We start from the raw sequence: 19,525 nt of genomic DNA on the forward strand, positions 1-19,525 counted from the left end.
TTCAAAGAGATACTCATTACCCAACAAAAAAAAAATACTCCTGAGTGGGAATGTCCTTAGTTTCTTCCATAGTGAACACTGATGCAAATTATTCATTTAACTTCTCTGAAGTTATCTTTTCCTTCTGTATTATGATCATCAAGTAGTTCTGCAGACTCCCTGGAAGGCCTACTGTTTAAAAAAATATTTTCAATAGTTTTGCTGGCCTCAGTACATTTTTATATTCAAAATTCCAGAATTTATTATTGTATTTTCCTTGTTTGGACAAGACTTCAGGTTTTTGAAGGATGCCCTCATGCTGTACAAAGCAGTGTTTTTCCAGCTATGTTAATTGATTGTCCACTGAACTGGAATTAGGCACAATCAGAGAATTCTTACAAAAACTGATTTTGCACAGAAAACAGCTGAAAGAATAATTCAGGCCTATATCCATGCCCTAATCAACAGGCAGATAGGCTATTTTTGGACAATACCCCTTTCTCCCTTCTTGTTGAAGATGTTCCTTTTCTCACAGCATTTGTAAAGCATTGCCTAGGTGGCAGAACATTTATTTTGGAAAGGAAGTCTCATGTTAGGTCTCATCACATGTGACTTTTTCTGTTACACGTTATATGACCACTCAATAACACACATATATAGCTTTTAGTAGAGTGGCAGGACTCAGCTGTCCCCCTTGTACGGTGAATGCTGTTAAGCTGCAGAGCCATACTGACTATCGTTATAGCTCAAAGAATCAACGTAAAGTAGAATTTCAGCAAAAAGGAATATGTTTTTGCTTTTTCCTCAGTCCAAAAGACCTGTAACTTGGTCTTTAGGGAACACATTGGGAGGTATGGATTCAAACTCACCGTGATCACAGTGAGAACTCAGCCATGGTCTCCCAGCTTGAAACTGAATTGCGTAGAGTCAGCAGACAGAAAGAGATACTAAAGTGATCTTTTACCCAGACACCCATCTTTAGAGAGATAGAGGCTAAGCCTGAGTCCTCTAACAGAAAGAGTTTAAATGCCGGTCTTCAGAAGACTGTCTAGGGTCCAAGGCTCTGCCGCAGATTCTGGCCAGCTTTGATGTGCTGCCTCCTGGGTTTTGTCAATCTCCTCTGAGGCACCAAGGGGGGAACTGGACCTCTTGTTTAAAAGTGCAATTTTGTTATGTGGGTGTCTTTGAATTTGGGCCAAAGGGCTGAATCAGTGAAGAGATTTATATGACTAACTGCTACTTAGGCACCTACATCCAATGTTTATATATTACCGAGACTCTCAAAACTCCCACTGAACTGCTGCCTACCATTTTAACTCATCCTTACTTTCAGGTTTTATATCACCTAACCTCAAACATTTGCATTGTAGATGTTTACATCGGAGTTAGTCATTCTCAGTTCCTCTTGTCTTCAGCAGAGAGAAAAGGGAGTTTCTGAGGAATGATTCATCTGACCCACTTTAGAGGTCTATAGTACATCCCATGGACTATACAGTGAGCCTGCGGTGACAAGCTCAGATATACCTGCTGGCGCAGTAGGTGATTGCATTTAGACAGATGAATTGAAACCCCGGTGTCAGAGGAGCTACAGATCATTTGTATGCTCTGTACAGCCATAAACCACCTGTGCATAGCAAATGTAAGCTATTTTAAACCTCAAAGAAAAATCACATTGCACATTGATATAAGCTAAGAGCGAGCCCATGAACAGTTACGATGGCTGACATGCAGGGAATAAGCAAGTTGTTCTGTGTGGTGTGTATGCAAAATGGCCAAGGGCCTCCTGTGCTAGATCTACACAGAGCCCTTGTCACCTCCATGTCTCACCGAGCTGCTGGCACTAGACATGACCACATCTCCCCCAAAGGCGCCAGCACACTAGACAGTCTCCACTTACACAGTGCTCTTGGAGAGCCTGAACATAAATGGATGCCTGAAGTTTCAGGATGCCTAAAATTTAAGCACTGAAATTTTCAGGTCCAACTACCCCTATATATAGTGAATTTCAGTATAAAAAGTTCCTGTGGCTTTAATCTCTAAATGTGAGAATTCAGTGTTGAATTAATCCTAATTTGACCTCATAGCTCATAGCTTATCTATTATTTCTTTCTCATGGGAAAAAAAGACGGTGAATATCCTTTCAACAATAGGTCCTGGAATACTCTGGCTTCAATCTGAACTGTGGCAAGGCAAAACAGACTGGGTGTCCTAAAAACCAGTTAGAAGTTGGGCTTGGGGCCTTTACAACACTAAGGTATGCAGAGGAGAATTTGCTGAAGTTAAAGGAACAACTTGAGTGGTCAAAGTGATCTGCAGTGCAAAAAAGAGCTGCATGATGAAGCTTGTACCTAAGCGGCCGGGTAGATAAGATGCAATATTTTACTTATATATTATCATTAAAGACTGATAGAAACACTAATAACCCTTAATTATAAAGTTAAGAAGCAATATTTCTATGACCACTGGAAAACACTGGAAATTTATATTAATTTTAACTAAAACAAGCTCAAAGCCATTTGTCAAACCATAGTTTAACAGATCTTTTCCCGCTTGAGTGAATGGCCTGGATTTACAACTAAGGTATCAGCACACCCAGAAATGACAGAAGGAATTCTCTGAAAACATGCCGTCTTAACTGGAGGAAACCTGAACACTGACATTCATCCTGGTCTTAAAGTACATGGAAAATGTCTCTATCTTCCTACATCTGGAAGCTAGTTGTGAGAAATACAGATCACTAATGCCTTTTAATAATAAATTGACTTTCCTTTCTGAGCTACTTTTTGAAGTGGCCCTCTCAAATGATTCTTATCCTTATTATATTTGACAAGCTCGAACAAGCCGGTGGCAGGCAGCTCATGCCATATTCACTGCAGAAGGGAAAGATTGCCAACAGTGGTTTATAAGAGAAAAGGTTGTTATGCTTTATTTGTTATATGTCCCAATTCTTCACTGAGGGAAGAATTAATGTATTTTTTAACATAAATGTTATTAATTGTATGTATCTACAGCTCTCTCTAGTGACAAAAAGCTCGTAAAAACTGTAGCTCAGAACATTTAGTAGCTGTCTGTTATTCTTTAAGTAATGCAAATTACTTTATTTTCTCATTTTAATCCACTTATTTCACAAATCTACATAGCTATGGCCAAAACATGCTGTACTGACTCGTTACACACTCAGTACTCCCAGCGATGTCAACAGAGGTTGTGACAAAACAATCACTGCAAGATTTGGTCTGGATGGATCACTGCATCCGCAAGTCGTGGATATTGCACAGCTTTTACATGGATGTGTCAGTGCTACCCCTATTTAGATTCATTTGCTTTAGGGTGCTTTTCTTTTTTGCCCCAAGACAAAACACCATGCAAACTGCTGAAGCTCCCATGCCTTTTGACCTTGCCAAGCTTTGTTAGAGCATCTTATCTTTACACAATACCCACAAGCATGCGTAGGACACTAGAGTCAGCGTACCAGAAACTCAGTGCAGTCTTGAGTCACAGCACCATAGGCTAAGAAGATGTGACATATATTTCCATATCAAAACAAGAAAAACCTTTCTTTCCCCTCTTCACCGATGCATAACATCCCAAAAGGCAAGAATGGCCTTCAGCTAACACAGATCAATTTTCTTTCAGCTTCAATCACCATTTAATTACTGTTGACTTCTTTAACCTTTTTCTCTTCCTTTATGGATTAGATTCCTTTATACTCTATTGCCATTTACTTTCTCTGTGACATAATCAAACTTAAAATGGTATGATAAAATTTCACATTTTTCTTCTTCCTTCCTACTCTTTATGTTCAATTTACTTCAAAAAACAAATCATTTCTTGAGGAGAAAAATATTTTTAATGAATTGACTTTTAACTTTATCTTTCTCCAGTATCTAGACGTCATTTGTTTTAAGCAAGTAATTGCTCAGATGACTGGATGGCATGCTGGAGAAAAGCACTAGCTTTCCACCTCTTAACATTTCAGGAGAAAACCACCCACACCATATTTTGAATGCAATGAGTTTTGTTGACTCAGCTTCATCTTCAGCAAATATTTCACATTTCACTAACTCTGAGCCCAGATAAAAATAGTACAGTTAGCACTTTTTTATCAGAAGGAAGCCATTGCTCAGTAGACGTGGAAAGGGAGTGGTTTCTCTACTAATGGCTGTAAAACAAGCAGTACATTGGGCAGAGGTCATTCCAGCCAAATCAGAGCATTCATTCTTTGTCACTTATTCCTTCTGCTGGATCAGATCCACGTAGGCGTGCATCACTAAGCATGAACTGGTATAATTCAGGGCAGAATATGGCCCTCTACATCTTTTAAATCAATCCCTTTGAAACCCCTTTAACTGGACATGCAACGAACACAGTCTGTTTTCTAGCACCCAAAATTTTTTAGAACTCAGAACTGCACATGTAACCACACCTTGGTGGAGATGCAAATACCTAATATCACCTCTACAGTGCAGTGGTAGCACCAAGGAGTTGGGCACTAAGTTGTGGAGCAGAATGATTTTTTATTTGTTTAATTTTAGGGCCCAAAGGAAGGAGTGGGTCTTTAACTACTACCATCCGCAGTGTAACTGCTTGTGAATATGCTACCATAGATTTTCTTTTGAGATCTTGTTTTTTCAAAACATTTGTCCTTGAACTTCTAATTAACCTGGAGCAATTGAGTTCCAAGAACTACAGAGCAGAAGATTTTAGAGGAGAAGTGAGGATGCTCTCAGGTATGTGGCATTATTGGCAATAACTTTGATCCTTATGCATCCTTTACACATCACAATTAACAGAGAGCTTTATAAAAATAGCTTTATCTCACGGGATATTAGCACTGATGTCCATTCAAGCTATTTCTTTGGTTTTGCTACATCCCTTGTGTGGGATGTTGTAAGTATTTGTGTCTCCTTCTTATATATCCAACCGGTAAGAATGAGGTCAATCCTTGAGGGCAAAACAAGATATAGAAAAGTACCAACTCTTATTTATGTTATACTACATACTACTTATCTCCTTTTTTGGATAATAATTAAACAATTAATTAAGTCTCTTTTTATGTTAATTATATATTACTGCACAGCGGTAGGTAGTTATTAATTCACTGGAGAAATGCAGTTTATTTTTGATTCAGTTACAGTAAAGTAAATGAAGAAAATACTTTTAAAAGAATTGTACTAAAGGGAGAGCATGGAGAATAAAAATAAAACACATCAAATACAGATGAGAAAACACAAAGTATAATCCTTTTGGGTCACCTAGTCTCTTCTTTCGGCCAGCACAGGCTTGTTTTGTGTTGGTATGTGTTCCTGCACTCTGTATACTGCGATACTGTATGCTTAAATATACACATATATATTTATAGCAGATTATGTAGCTTTCAGATCCTTTAGAGTGAGGATGAGTTTACTCTGAAGCACTGTGACCTACCTCATTTAATAATTGGTAATTGTGATCTGGCTGGTTTTAATGATCTGGAAAACACCATGCACGACCCATGACATCTTATATTTAAACCATCATTTTCAAATATACGTGTCTATGGACATTAGACATTAAGACAAAATGTACGTATCTGAGTTTAAGAACATCAATAAAAAGATCTGCCTGTAATACATCTAGACATGATAGAATGGCCTTTAAAAAAGTAATCAATTTTAGTTAAAAAAATTGGAATTTGTTGTATTGGCTTATAAAATTTAGACCTTTCTGCAGTGAGTCATTTATTTATATAACTCGGACATACTATCCACAACTATAAAAAGCATAGTAAATCAGATCTTCTGCCATTCCATTTCATTACTTTCTCTCATACATATTTTAGCACAAACTTGAAGAGGCATCTATTGTTTACATATTTTAGAAACAATTTTAAGGAGGAGTTTCTTAGTTTAGCATTGGAAAATGTTAAATAAATTGCTATCAGTCTTGAAGGATTTTATCCTCAGAGTGTCCGGTTTTAATGTCAGTAAATATACAGTACTTTTATGTACTACAGCACCTACTTGGAACCAGTAAGCAATTACTCTAAAGTCTGGAATTTTTACAAGTTTTTTAGTACTTTTGTATAAATTAAAAGGTTATCTTGAAATTTCAGCTAAAATGCTTTTACTACAGTTTAAAACAGTTTTATTCCAAAAAATATACATGAAATCTTCCAAATGGAAGATTTTAAAGGCAACTACAATTAATCAAAGCTCAAAATTTTGGTAAAAAATCAGGAATGAGCTAAAGGAAGTGACTGGATCTTCCTGTGTTTACATAGCTCATAAAATGAGCAAAAGTTCAAAAAACATGACTAATTTTAAAGATTAATACAAAGTTTAATAGTGCCAATTAAGTTTCTGCATGATGCATTCAGTCCTCTGGTATAGACCAGGCAGTTATTGCAGTGTAATTGGACAGTAAATGTAATTTATATCACAGCTATTAATATTTACAGTGTAAATGACCTTAAAGGATTTTATCTGAGGCATGCAATATTTATTTCTGATTTTTAATGGTCACTTTATCCAAGCGGGATCTGAAAATCCCATGTGAATCTGAAAACTAACCTTTTATAGTAAGAGAAAATATAAGTATACTCTGCTAGCTGAAGATTTTGGGGAGTAAAATTGTCAATGGGACAAATTCTGAGGCATCACAGTGCATGTTTTACCATTCTCTTTACAGAAAAGACCCCAGTATGGAAGGGGCTGCCACTAGAAAGTGTCAGTGACTATTCCTTGGAAAGAGTGAATTTGCTGTGTATTTGACATTCCTGAGCCCAGGGCTGTGCTTGTTCGCCCTTGCCGTGAGTACACAAGGCTCTGCAATTCCCACTCTTTATGCTTTGCACCAGCATAGGTCAGAAGAAAGAGACTGCTTCCTCCATGCAACCTTGAGCCATGTCTTTCTCCATAGTTGGTAAAAAGTGATAGCAGCCACCCAAAGAACGCAGCCTGGTGCAACCTGGTGTGATCCAAGCACAGTCCCTGCTTCCACGGAGTGACCAACCCTGCTCCATTTTACACAGGCTCAGGAGCAACACTGGTATGGAGAAAATCTGGAGCTGCCCTACAGTTCTAAACCAGGGTAAGTTCACAGCAACTTCACCGTGGACATCTTGTAATTGCAAACAGTGTGTACACTATGTTTACCTGAACTTTCAAAAGAGTAGTTGAAAGCCGTAATGAACCCCGACTTTTGCCACTGCCTGCTTCATTGGCTGTGTACCTTTCTGCATATTACCTCTACTATTTTGTATATTAGCACATTAAAAAAATGTTGGTGTGCTCAGTTCAGTCCAGATGATAGCTCAGGGAAAACTCAACCCAGGATATGAAGCAACAGAAGATGAAAAAGGGGAGGTTAGCTTATAACTTCATCAAGTCAACCTCTGAAGTTGTCGCCTGTTGTTAATTTTTACTTCGAACTTGAAATTTACTTTACGGTTTTCTCCTCTCCACAATTTAAAACTCAATTATTTTGTGATGAGACTGTTTCATTTTCCTAATCACCAAAATAATGACTAAAATTGAAAAAGAACTGGTATTAAACATATTAATTAGACAGTAATTCTCAACTGAAGGAGTTAAAAAATGTCAATTGCTTGATGGAAATCAGAATTAAGGGTGAAAAAATGTGTGGAAAAATTCCTTTTAACATTTCATTATCAAGATGGCAGAGATCGTTAAGGAAAGATCATATTCTTTATGAATACCATGTATTTCTAAATTATTTTTTACTCTTATTCAAGGTACAGGAAAATATTCTTGTCCTACAGAAACCACTGCATACTAAGTATTAACAAGTGAAAACTAATAAACATTTGGCCAAAATATAAACCTAGTAAGTTGCAGCTGGTATTGATTCTTATGACCCAAGTCATTACCTGTCCAGAAGTACTGTTCTTCTGCCTCCCTGCCTCCAAGCTATTTCTTTCTCCTGTTAGACTATTTATACTCTTAGATAATATTTTTAGATTCTAAGTATATTCTTTACAACCCACTCTCCTAACACAGAACATTCACTGAAACAGTCAGATGTTCATATAAGGCTCTCTAGCTCTTTTGCATCATCCGTATCAGATACAATCTCATCTTGCAGATTTCTTCAGCCCATTTTAATGCTGCCTTTCTAACCAATCCTCAAGCTTTTCAAAAAGCATTCAAATATGCAATCAAAATATCTTTGTTTTCTGTGTTGTGCTTTGTAATACAGACATCCATGCAGTTCTCTGATATTCCTCTGTTTTAGTAAAAAGAGAATGAGAACTAAGCTATCATACTTCCATGAACACATGCTCTTGTCTCCCTTTCTGGGGCACTGGTGCACAAATGCCTTTGCAAACCTATGTCCCATAGCTGGAAATCATCTTCATATCTCATTTATAAAATATGATACACTCCAGTTTGGGATACTATATTTATTTTAGCTATTGACTAGGCTACATGATATATAGAAGAAGAACTATATAAAAGTGTTTTCAGTGAGAGGGGGAGCTTAAGATAACAACACCTGACAAACCTGTTTTGATGTTACGTACTAATTGAGTTGAAAACCAGCACGTTATTCATGAACAAAGAAGTAGCAGATCTCCACTCAAAGAAAGGGATTGAGGGGGGTGGGAGAACAGGGTGAACAGGAGGGAGAAAATACAAAAAGACACCTGTTCTCATTAATTCAACGACTAGTGTCAGCACAGTCTTATTACAAGGAAGAAGAAAAACTTGTGCTGGTTTTGGCTGGGATAGAGTTAATTTTCTTCATAGTAGCTGGTATGGGGCTATGTTTTGGATTTGTGCTGAAAACAGTGCTGATAATTCAGGGATGGTTTCGTTATTGCTGAGCAGTGCTTACACAGAGTCAAGGCCTTTTCTGCTTCTCACCCCACCCCACCAGCGAGTAGGCTGGGCGTGCACAAGAAGTTGGGAGGGGACACAGCCGGGACAGCTGACCCCAACTGACCAAAGGGATATTCCATACCATATGACATCACACTCAGCATATAAAGCTGGGGGAAGAAAGAGGAAGGGGGGGACGTTCAGAGTTATGGCGTTTGTCTTCGCAAGTCACCGTTACGTGTGACAGAGCCCTGCTTTCCTGGAGACGGCTGAACACCTGCCTGCCAACGGGAAGTAGTGAATTAATTCCTTGTTTTGCTTTGCTTGCATGCACAGCTTTTGCTTTATCTAATTAACTGTCTTTATCTCAAGCCATGAGTTTTCTCACTTTTACTCTTCCAATTCTCTCCGCCATCCCGACGCGGGGGGAGTGAGCGAGCGGCTGCATGGTGCTTAGTTGCCAGCTGGGGTTAAACCACTACAAAACCATAATGAACACTCCTCAAACTACATTCACCAGGGGAAAAAGGGAGGAAATAATGCCATTCTGGTTGATGCAGCACAAGGTTTGGGAAGTTGGTGCACTCACAAATGAGAACTGATATACTGCACTGAGCATGACAGCAAAGATGTGTAACCAGAAATGCTCACATCTCCAAGTTCATGCTTTGCATGGAATCTGTTTTCAGTATTTGCTAAAGATCAAATGCTTTTAAGTACAGAGTGATACACTGAGCTTCTCTTGTAACAGAAAATTAAACAGTTATTTCCTTTGCCTGTTCACCATGCACAAAATGCAGAGATCTTCATTGATTGTGCAGGAAACATCCATACCTCTGCACTGTAAAGCAGTACTAGCTAATGGGCAGTGTATTGGATGGAAATCCATAGCCATTTTATTAATGGATTACTCCTATGAGAGCTTACAAAATGTCATGGTTTTTTTCTGACTTTGAGGCATATGACTCACAAAAGGAGGATAGAAACATTTTCAAGGCATGACATGAAGCTAGAGAAGAAAGGAAAATGCTAGAATAATAAATGTCTTAACCATATATAGAATAGGTATTACATGTACCCTTTTGTAAGTGCAGAAAAGATAGCTTATCCACAGGCTATAATTGTCAATAAAAAACCCATCAAGTCTGTGTAAATGAAGACAGAAACTATTGTCCTGTAAATCCAAATTTAACTTTGGAGACTGCTGGAGTTTCTGCTTGAGCTGAGTAGGAAGGAACAAATTACAAAATCCAAGGAGCTCAGTATTTAAGGATCTACATGAGATTTCAGATGGGTCAGCCAAAACCTTTCATGGTGTCCACTTGGCACTCCTGACGCCTTCCCATCCTCTGCCAGAATGGAGTCCCTGCCTGTCACACAAAAAACCACAGTCACAGTGTAAGGTTTTTAATATGACAAAGATATATTTCTTTACTCAAATAGAAAGATGGTAGGTTTTCTTTTTTCATGTTATTTAAGGCTAGATGGGAAAAAGATAATATTTTCAGCTGGACTTCAAAAGCACGCCTGCAAAATATGGCATGAACTGTTTTTTGATAGATTAGTATGGATGAGTGCTTATATGTAATCTGTCATTTATTTGTACGAATCTGTATTTAGCATGCAAATAGATACTTGTCACTGGACTCTATTTCTATAGTTGGTCAAACCAAAACCCTGATGTGCATTGTGCCAATCAGTGGTGCCCAAAAATCTGCATTCAATTTCTGTAGTTGAAACCTATTTCTAAATAAAAGTGGCACAGTTTTCCGAGAAGGTCACTCCCAGTAAAGATTGCGGTTGTGTTGGGATCAAGTGGAATACTTATTTTATAATTCAACATTTCTTTCTTTTTCTTTCTCTGTCAGCATACATATTCTCCTCCCAGCCTGATTTCTCATAATTAAAAAGATTTATTCTTTTTCTAAGAAGATTTAATCACTACTTCTAACTGAACATTAGCAGGACTAAGCATGATTCAACAGGATGTGCCAAGTTCAACCAACAGGGAGAATTTCTGTATATGGATCTGGTATAGAATATGTGCTTCTTTAAACTTCAATTAGAGAAAAGGCAGGAGAAATCTATGTTTTCCCCTCTCAGAAATATATCTGTGTTAACTGTTATTCTGGCATTGACATTGTACTTTCTTTGTAAGCATTGCCTATTGCTTTTAAACATCATTTAAATGTGTGGCATATACCAGATGTTACGTTGAGTCATCGGGATGCAGGCGAGTTTCAGGGACATTGAATAGCACACAGAGTCTGTGAGATTTGATCCCTTGGAGTTCCCAGCTGGCCACCATGGGATGCAATTTATCTCACCAGACCCTGGAGGTCTAACAGCCTACCTCTAAAGCCAGTGAAGAGGGCATGAAAAAGAGCCATCATCCCCTCTTCCGATAAACATTCAAATAGTTGGGATGAATGATCTTCTGCGGGTGCACATTATACTAGGTTGATTATAGTGATTTTTTTTATGAGGATAACTATTAGACATCTGAAGTCAGATTAGATTAAGCTTATCATCAGACAAAAACATTTAAATTTAAAATGAAGTTGGATAGTTCAGGGTTAGGGCTCTGCGTCTGAAGAGTTGTGATCACATCACACAAAAAGTAGCTGTGATTTTGAACTGCAATTTTCAAATGACTACATTTGGCACAGGGAAGCTGTATTCTTCACCTGACTTCTTCCTCAATCGTTTTCCCTGACAAATTAAGTAACATTAATATGTAAATAAAGCTACTGAAGTGCAAAAATTACCCGGAGGTGCTGATCCCGCATCCTGACATAACCATTAGCCTTGGTACCTCTGCAGCTGAGAGGTAAGCAGTCAGAGACGGAGTGGGAGCAAGCAGGAAAGTGAAAGATCTTTAGGGTCCCTACTTGCCTCACTCGGGGGCGAAACACGCGAATGAGCTGTAGGCACACCAGTGCTGCTGAATTTAATATCCTGCCTGTCTACCTCTGGGAAGCAGCCGGTGCCAGCAACAAGAGCTTGGGGAATTCTCACTGCGCGGAAATAAGACGGCAAGGGAGTAAGAACAAATAAAAAAGGATGTTGGTTCTGGGTTAGAGAAAGACACTAAATGATCAGGGTATAACAAACTGATTAAATTACCTTTTCTCCGTGGCAGTTGATGGCTGCGATCTGTTGTTACCAGCAGGGACCAACAGAGGTGGGACTGGGAGAGCTGTGCAGGGAGGTTGCAGCTTGTTTTCTCGAGCTGCTTTTACTGCAGCTTTTCCAAATGCCAGGGAATGCCAGGGACCCCATGTAACACAGTGAAGCTAAGAGGCCTTTTTAATTTTTGCCTATTATCTTAAAGGGCTTAATTCTGCAGTACTACATAAAATAGAACTCCAGCTATCTGGAAGTGCAGCTGTCTTTATCTGCCTTCAGTAGCACTTATAAGCAACTTACTGCCTCATTACCAAACCTGAAGCCAGAAATTTATTTGCACAGGGACAGAATGATCATGCCCAATGTCAGGTGAAGGACATTCGCTTTCATTATTTTTCCCTTGTCTCTTGTATTATTCACATATTTCCTCTTCTTTAAAGTCTCTCCTCCTGATTATTAATGTATGAAGAATGCTGGCTGCACAGTTCAGAACATGACAACACCTGAGAAACCCCAAAGAAGCCAAGCATTGCTATGTGTTATTTATAGGATTTCAGATTTCTCTGTATTTCCCTCAATTTCTGGGATTTTATAATTAAGGAGAGAAAGACTACCAATTCAGATTCAGATGGTGAAGGAAGCTCCAGAGCTCCGCATTTGACCTATTTATGCCAGAATTCCTCTTTAATCACTAAAACATTCATGTTGTAGGGGGTCAGAGGCTTCATGTATTAATGCACAAAGTCATGGGATTGAGTTGAATAATTTATTAATTGCTTTTGTGCATCACACCTAGGGCTTTTTTTGGGAGGGGGTAAAATATTTAAGGAATTAAAACAGTGTATTTGAGTCATTTAAACTCGGTACAAGTCCTATGAGGAGCGGCTGAGGGAACTGGGGTTGTTTAGCCTGGAGAAAAGGAGGCTGAGGGGAGACCTTATCGCTCTCTACAACTACTTGAAAAGAGGTTGTAGCGAGGTGGGTGTCAGTCTCTTCTCCCAAGTAACAAGCCATAGGACGAGAGGAAATGGTCTCAAGTTGCACCAGGGGAGGTTTAGATTGGATATTAGGAAAAATTTCTTCACTGAAAGGGTTATCAAGCTTGGAAGAGGCGGCCCAGGGAAGTGGTTGAGTCACCATCCCTGGAGGTATTTAAGATGTGTGGGTGTGGCACTTAGGGACATGGTTTAGTGGTGGACTTGGCAGTGTTAGGTTTATGGTTGGACTTGATGATCTTAAAGGCCTTTTCCAACCTAAATGATTATATGATTCTATGGTTTAAGACTGAAAGGGCAAAAAGACAAATGATTCCGCCTGTGATTTCAATGCTTAAGAACTTGAACTAGTGCTTAGCACCAATAGCACAGAATCCCTGTTTTAGTTGTTATCCAACATTAGCATCATACCTCATGACTGGAGTAGAATTAGCACCTGGAAATAGTCCACAGAGGACTAATACTCAGGAGAACGTCATTGTCTTCACCACTCAGGCTTGAATAAGTCAAACTCTGGACCTCCATTTTTTGTTTTTCTTTGAGGCTTTTTTTGTGCAAAAGTGAAGGAGAGGGGAAGGGAATTATCCATCTAACCACTGGAAAGTGTTTTGAAATCTTTAAATGAATAATACTATGTGGGCAGCGTTTAACCTCATTTTGGATAGCCAGAGAAAACACTACACATCTCGCAAGACCTTTCAGGGTCTTCCAGCTGAACAAATGTTCACAGCTCTCTATCCATGGCCAGGAGCAATGACATTTAGAGGGCTGAGCACTTTGCTTGGAAGGGCTTTTCCACAGGCATTTCCCCATTGTCTGGACCCAACTGGCCACCTAAGGCCATTATGGGAACAACTCGTTCCTTATTAGCTACTGGAAGAGACCAGAGCAGCTGAGAGAGTGCAATTACTGCTCAGGGTCTGGCTGTTTTCCTGCCTTTAGTGACTGCAAAAGATATTTTCTTATAGAATACCTGCAATCCCTAAATAATTTCCATTTTGTGTTTACTAAGAAAACAGGAGTTCAACTTTTTACTGGCTCATAGCCCTCTGAAGCTACTTTTTTTGGAAAATGTACTTATTATCTTTTTATTTTAGATACTGCCATAAAAAATAGACAGAAGAAAGTAAAATGTATATACAGGGCTGTGATTGCTGTCTGATTTGTTTAAATTAGAGAAACTCTATATTTTATAGTTGTACAAATAACTTCAAATTGTTTGGATTATGAAACTAAAGATAACATGGAAGCTGTAAAAAGACACAACAAAAGAAAGAGTGATTAAAAAATACTTCTCAGTAGTCTTCCATTTGCCTTAAAAACAGAACTTGCTACCAGTTGTGTAAAATAGTGTCAGGTTTTATGCCTACAGAGCCTCTGGAATCTTTCTGTTTGCTCATATTCTTAATTTTTCTTGTAATACATTAAGATTACTTTTTGTCGAAGAGTTTATTTATTAAATACTTTCTCACAGCTTTTACTCCTATGCAGAAGTTGAGTGCCAGTAAGTCACAATGTTTACTTATGTTTCTATTTGCCTGAATTTTCTATAAAGTAATTACGAACTAATTGCATAATACTTATAGAAACTTGCCATTGAGCTGTGTGATTGTTTGCTTCAGCCCTGTGGTCTTGTTGCTTTCCTAACTTGGATGACTCTACTTCAAAAAAATGTAAAAGGCCCTCAAGGATGAGCTCCAGCATGAAGACTGGAGGTGTCTTCTGAGTGGTGTCAAAAGTGACAGCAAACTCCAAAATGAGCTTGGAAAGTTGCCACTTCACCAGATAAAGAACCAGTCCAGCAACTGGTATGTGTCATGAAATATTTAATGGAATGGGATGTAGGAGGCCCTTGGTACAGTCTTTTGGAAGTTATGTTTCCCTTTGTCTTCTTAACTCAGCATAAAAATTTTCCTCCTGTTACTACACATGCCGCCAGGCCACACTACCCACCATCCCATGCTGTCCAGATGATACCTACTGCAGTTGATCAACTGGACACCAATCAAACAGAAGGGAAAGAGATGCCTAAATGCTGCAATACAAAAGGGGCACTGAAATGCAGTCAGTAACTCTAAAAAACTATTCCAGTGAGTGACCCAGCCTTCCTGGCACAGGCAGTACTAAGCTCATTAATTCCAGATTTTTCAGTTTCTTTTTGTGTTACAAGGACCTGATTTCCTTGTTCATTTTAGTAGTCCCCCCCTGACCATACAGATCTGAATTTGTCTTAGGATGACTGCAATTGTTGGCAATTTTCTGTATAAGGTCCCAACAGTGGCTTGTACATGGCATTAGTACTTACCCACTTCTATTGGAAATATGGGAACTGACATGTTCCTATGAGTGCATTATCTTTTTTCCCAATGTCTTGCACTATTGCATGATCAACTAACCTCTCTCTTCCATTGCCAGCCTATAGCAGGAGTCTGTGTTATATCAGACACAACCTTGCATTTGTACGATTGAATTTATCCAGGTCTGTCTGTATGACAGCATTCATTTCCTGCTTCTCAGACCTGAGCTCTTCTCATTCTGTATCATTCATCAGCCCATTCTATTTTGTTGTTGAAATGATTAATGAAAATAGGAAGCAAGATCTGTCCTGAGACTAAGCTTTGACAGGCACATATGGCAGCTACTCGTTGGTACTTCTCCTTGCAGCAGGATCCTTTGCCCTCACCCTTCAAGCCAACTCACTGTCTATTTCAGAATTCATCTGCTATCTCCATGTTCTTCATCTTAACAAATTTTTTTCTATGTGACATGATGTCAAATGCATTTTGAAAACCAGATAAATGAACTCTACTACAATTCTTTTGTTAAAAATCTTTTTTTGTTTAAAGCAAACCTATTACCTTGTCAAGGAAGGATATCATGTTATTTCAGCATGATCCATCTCTAGTAAACCTGTTTTGCACTTTATGCTGCCTTCAGTGGGAGCAGCAAATGCAAAGTGAAAAATGAAATCTTTGCTCCTTTGGAAAATATTAGATCTTTATTATTGCTATCATTATTATCTGCTGCATTTATTATATTCTTTACTCTCAGATTTCATAACTGAAGAATTTCAATTCAGTGATCCAGCTGATTGCTCTCCCACACACTTTGTGCTGTTCTTGACCTGTTATCCCAGGAAAATGAATTAAGAAAAAGTGCAATGAGATGGGATTCAAATATTAGATGGTTTAATACTCACAGAGCTTCCAAATCTTGATTTGTAGTGTCAGAAACAATTCAAGATCAATGACAACTGTATTTCCAGTCAGTTTGTATTTGCATTGCCACAATGAGTTACATGAGGAAGGAAAGGCTGTAACAGACAAGCAACATTGTTTTATGCGTCAGAGTATTTTTACCATGCCTATTGGACCTCTAAGGTAATTTCCACCCTCCTCAGGCTCACCATGTATCCAGACCCTTCTTCCTAGGTGAAGACAACATAAGAAACTTCAGCAGCACCACCAGGTTCCTAATTTGTGTTTCCCATGGGGAAATAACGAAGTTCACAAATGGGGAAAGAAGGGAGCAAAGAGATAATCCGTCATGTGTGAGCTGAAATGAACTAATGTTTCAGACTGACCCTTTCAGGAACATTTCTCTGTCTCTCTGCCACTAACTGGAAGATTAATGCGGTGAGTATACACGACTGCTAACTGCCTGTGTATGCCAGTGCAATAATTAATAAATGTTTTGCAGTTGTTCAGTCACAATGAGAAAATTACAATCAATTGGCATTTTTGAAACAGAAATTAATTGTACACTTCAGTGAGATGACACTGATAAGATAAGTGACTGCTTCAGGCACTTAACTACTCATCTCTATTTATAGCTATATAGCTGAGGACAGAAAAAAAAGGAAGTAGGCGGGAGAGAAAATAAATCCCCAAAGAATCGCTATTAATTGCTTCTCAGTGTACTGACTCACCATATTCTTTATCAGAAGATGGCTTTTGACAATTTTATTTTTTTAGGATTCATCTCATCTAGCTGCATAAATCTACACTGCACCTCTGAGCTATCCACCCTGCCTTGCCTTGGTGGCCAGAGGTGAGAAAGGGGCACTGCTGGGACCTGATGAGGTGGCCCGTTTCTGACGCTTGCTTTAGGGTGAGATGGCTTGCACCCTAGACTAGCAAGGGAGCCCAGGGTGATTAGCATAGATTTAGCTCTGACCTATTTTAGATGTTTACATCTAAGCAAGTGAGTCACACCCAGTACCTTTTGTTTCCTTAATTTCCCATTAAAAAAAGTTACTGTCTCACATGATCAAAGCCAATTTTTCTGTCAGTCCTTCCAATATGAGAGGTGTGCCATAATGACTGACAAGATATAAGAAGTCATGAGTGCAAGAGAGCTAAAAGTGTCTTTGTATAGACAGGTGTTGCAGTGAACATAAGACAGCTCAGGTTGACAAATTCAGTTCAGCTCACTCAAGAATCTGTAAACATTGATATTGGCCCAAACTTCATCTGACTCTTACTGGCAGTGAAGTCTTGGAAAGGCATCAATGTGCTACTGGAAATCTCTCGGTAAGCATTTCAGTACTTCTGATTCAATCCCTAACCAGGAAGTATAGAAGGAACAGGGGAAAAAAAGATGTTTTTAAACCCATTAAAGCACCTGCAACACCAGCTCTAACGCTGCTGAACAGAAACGAAGCAAGTGTGTCTCTGGAGGGAGCAAGCAGGCTTGCCTTACCTAGGCACACAGACATGTGTGAGAGAGGAAAGAGGGACAGTGCGGATGCTGTGAAAGAGGTGGTACTGCTGTCCCACTTGTAAACGCAGTAGGTTTTTTACACTGTGACAGAGGATGAGTGAACTGATACTAGAGCACCATAATTTTCTCCCCTTGCTTTTCTTTCCCTTTGGCCTGTTGGGGCTCGAAGTCAGAAATCCTCACAATATTCCATGATCCATGAGCTGACAACTCAAGCCAGCACGGACAGTACTTAAGCGTGGGAAGCCAGGACTGCCCTGCAAGGCCAGTACCACAGCTGTGACCAGAGCTGCGTCATGGAAAGCTGCAGCCACTGCAACGGCAGGGGAGAGCAGGAGGAGGACACCAACAAGCTGCTTATGAAGGACGTCTTGTGGGTCGCTTTGCTCAGGGCAGCACTGTTTCGGGGCTCATGGAATAACTGCCAGGTGGAGGGTAAGGACTGTGTTACTGAACACAAGTCGATGCAGCTGCAGAAAAAAAGCCTCTTTCTGACAATCAGCACAGAGGTCACTCCTACTAATGGAAAATGTTTTATAATAATAACAATGAAACACTAAATTTGCAGGGAATGAATCACAAAGTCTCCAGCACCAGGGATGACACATGCACTTAATGCTTTGGGGGATGGAGAGGATGGAAAGGTGGCTGGAGTATTTCTTGAATTCACTTTTAACCCTGTGGGTCTATGATTTTAACAAAACCAGTCTTCATTTTTTTTCTACGTTCACATAAATATTATCTGCACAAGAATGTAAACAACGGTAAAAAAGTGGAATCTGGAAGCAGGTCAGCTCTTGAGGAGTGCCTGCTTTCTGAAGTGCACACAGTCCTGCAACTTACAGCCTACAACTGTAAGATCACATCAGATGTGAAGAGTGTAACTTTCTATGTCGCAGCAAAGAGCAAGCCAGTTATGTCTTCTGATGCTAGAAATATAACACAATGCTTCCCATGCCTTAAACTGCAATTTCTATCTGTATCTATAGAATGCCTTCATAAAATTGTGTTTTTTCATTGTTGTTGGGAATTGTGAGTGTTGATAGTGTCCCATTCCTCTTGTCTTGTTGGCAATTCCCTATCTATAGCTTTTTCACTCATGCTCAGGCTTGTACTAGGAAATGTTCCCCAGAAAGAGTTCACTGCTGAACATCCGTGTTGTGCCTAATAAAATGCTGAGGTGTGCAATGTCTGTCACAGAACAACACTATGATGAAACAGCATGGAATATATCCTCCCAGTGCTCTTGGACAACAGTAGGTAATGTACCTCCTCACATCTTCTGAAACCTGTAAGCTTAGGTAAGGCATTGATTGCACAGGGAGGCAAATGAATGAGGATTGCACCCAGTTTTCACAGGGCTTTATAACTTTTTATTGTTAGGGGATTCTGTAGTGCTCTAAAGTGTAATTTTGAAAAAATCGAGCCTATGAGGGAGGGCATTGTAGAAGGGGACTGACTGGAAATCAGACCAGGATAAAAAAGAAAAAAAGGTGAACAATAGGTTTAGTCTTCCTTCAGGATCCTTGATGACAAATGTGGGTTGGTGGCCACAAACCTGTGTCCAGCTCCTCATACTGTGTAGGTAGCCGACAATGCAACATTACCTTTCTCAGCAGTTGCTTTAGCAATGGCTTTGCATACATCTTTATTCCTTCATGAGGCACCTTGAATCCTCCTGTTCTCTCACAGGTGGAGGAAACGCAGACATCTGTATGGGTCCAGGCACAAGCTACAGCACAGCATTGCTACTGCTTTGGTCTTGCCCTGTGTCCCCTTGCAGCGTGGCCTCCACCTCCTTTATGTGCAGGGAGGGTGACGGAGAGTGGAAGAGGCACCATGCAGTGCCGCTGCTCCTAGGGGTGGTGGGAAGTATCC

The 19,525-nt window shown here is 39.4% G+C and overlaps 1 long non-coding RNA gene across 1 annotated transcript; it reads left to right on the plus strand.

The window, feature by feature from the left end:
* Positions 1-14,536: 14,536 nt before the first annotated feature.
* LOC127013284 (uncharacterized) lies at positions 14,537-18,825 on the plus strand. The gene is made up of 4 exons (XR_007766062.1): positions 14,537-14,733; positions 16,326-16,560; positions 16,900-16,975; positions 17,821-18,825. It is a non-coding gene; the product is annotated as an uncharacterized LOC127013284 (long non-coding RNA).
* Positions 18,826-19,525: the final 700 nt, after the last annotated feature.

This window comes from Gymnogyps californianus, chromosome 2 (genome assembly GCF_018139145.2).
Source record: "Gymnogyps californianus isolate 813 chromosome 2, ASM1813914v2, whole genome shotgun sequence".
Classification (NCBI taxonomy): domain Eukaryota; kingdom Metazoa; phylum Chordata; class Aves; order Accipitriformes; family Cathartidae; genus Gymnogyps; species Gymnogyps californianus.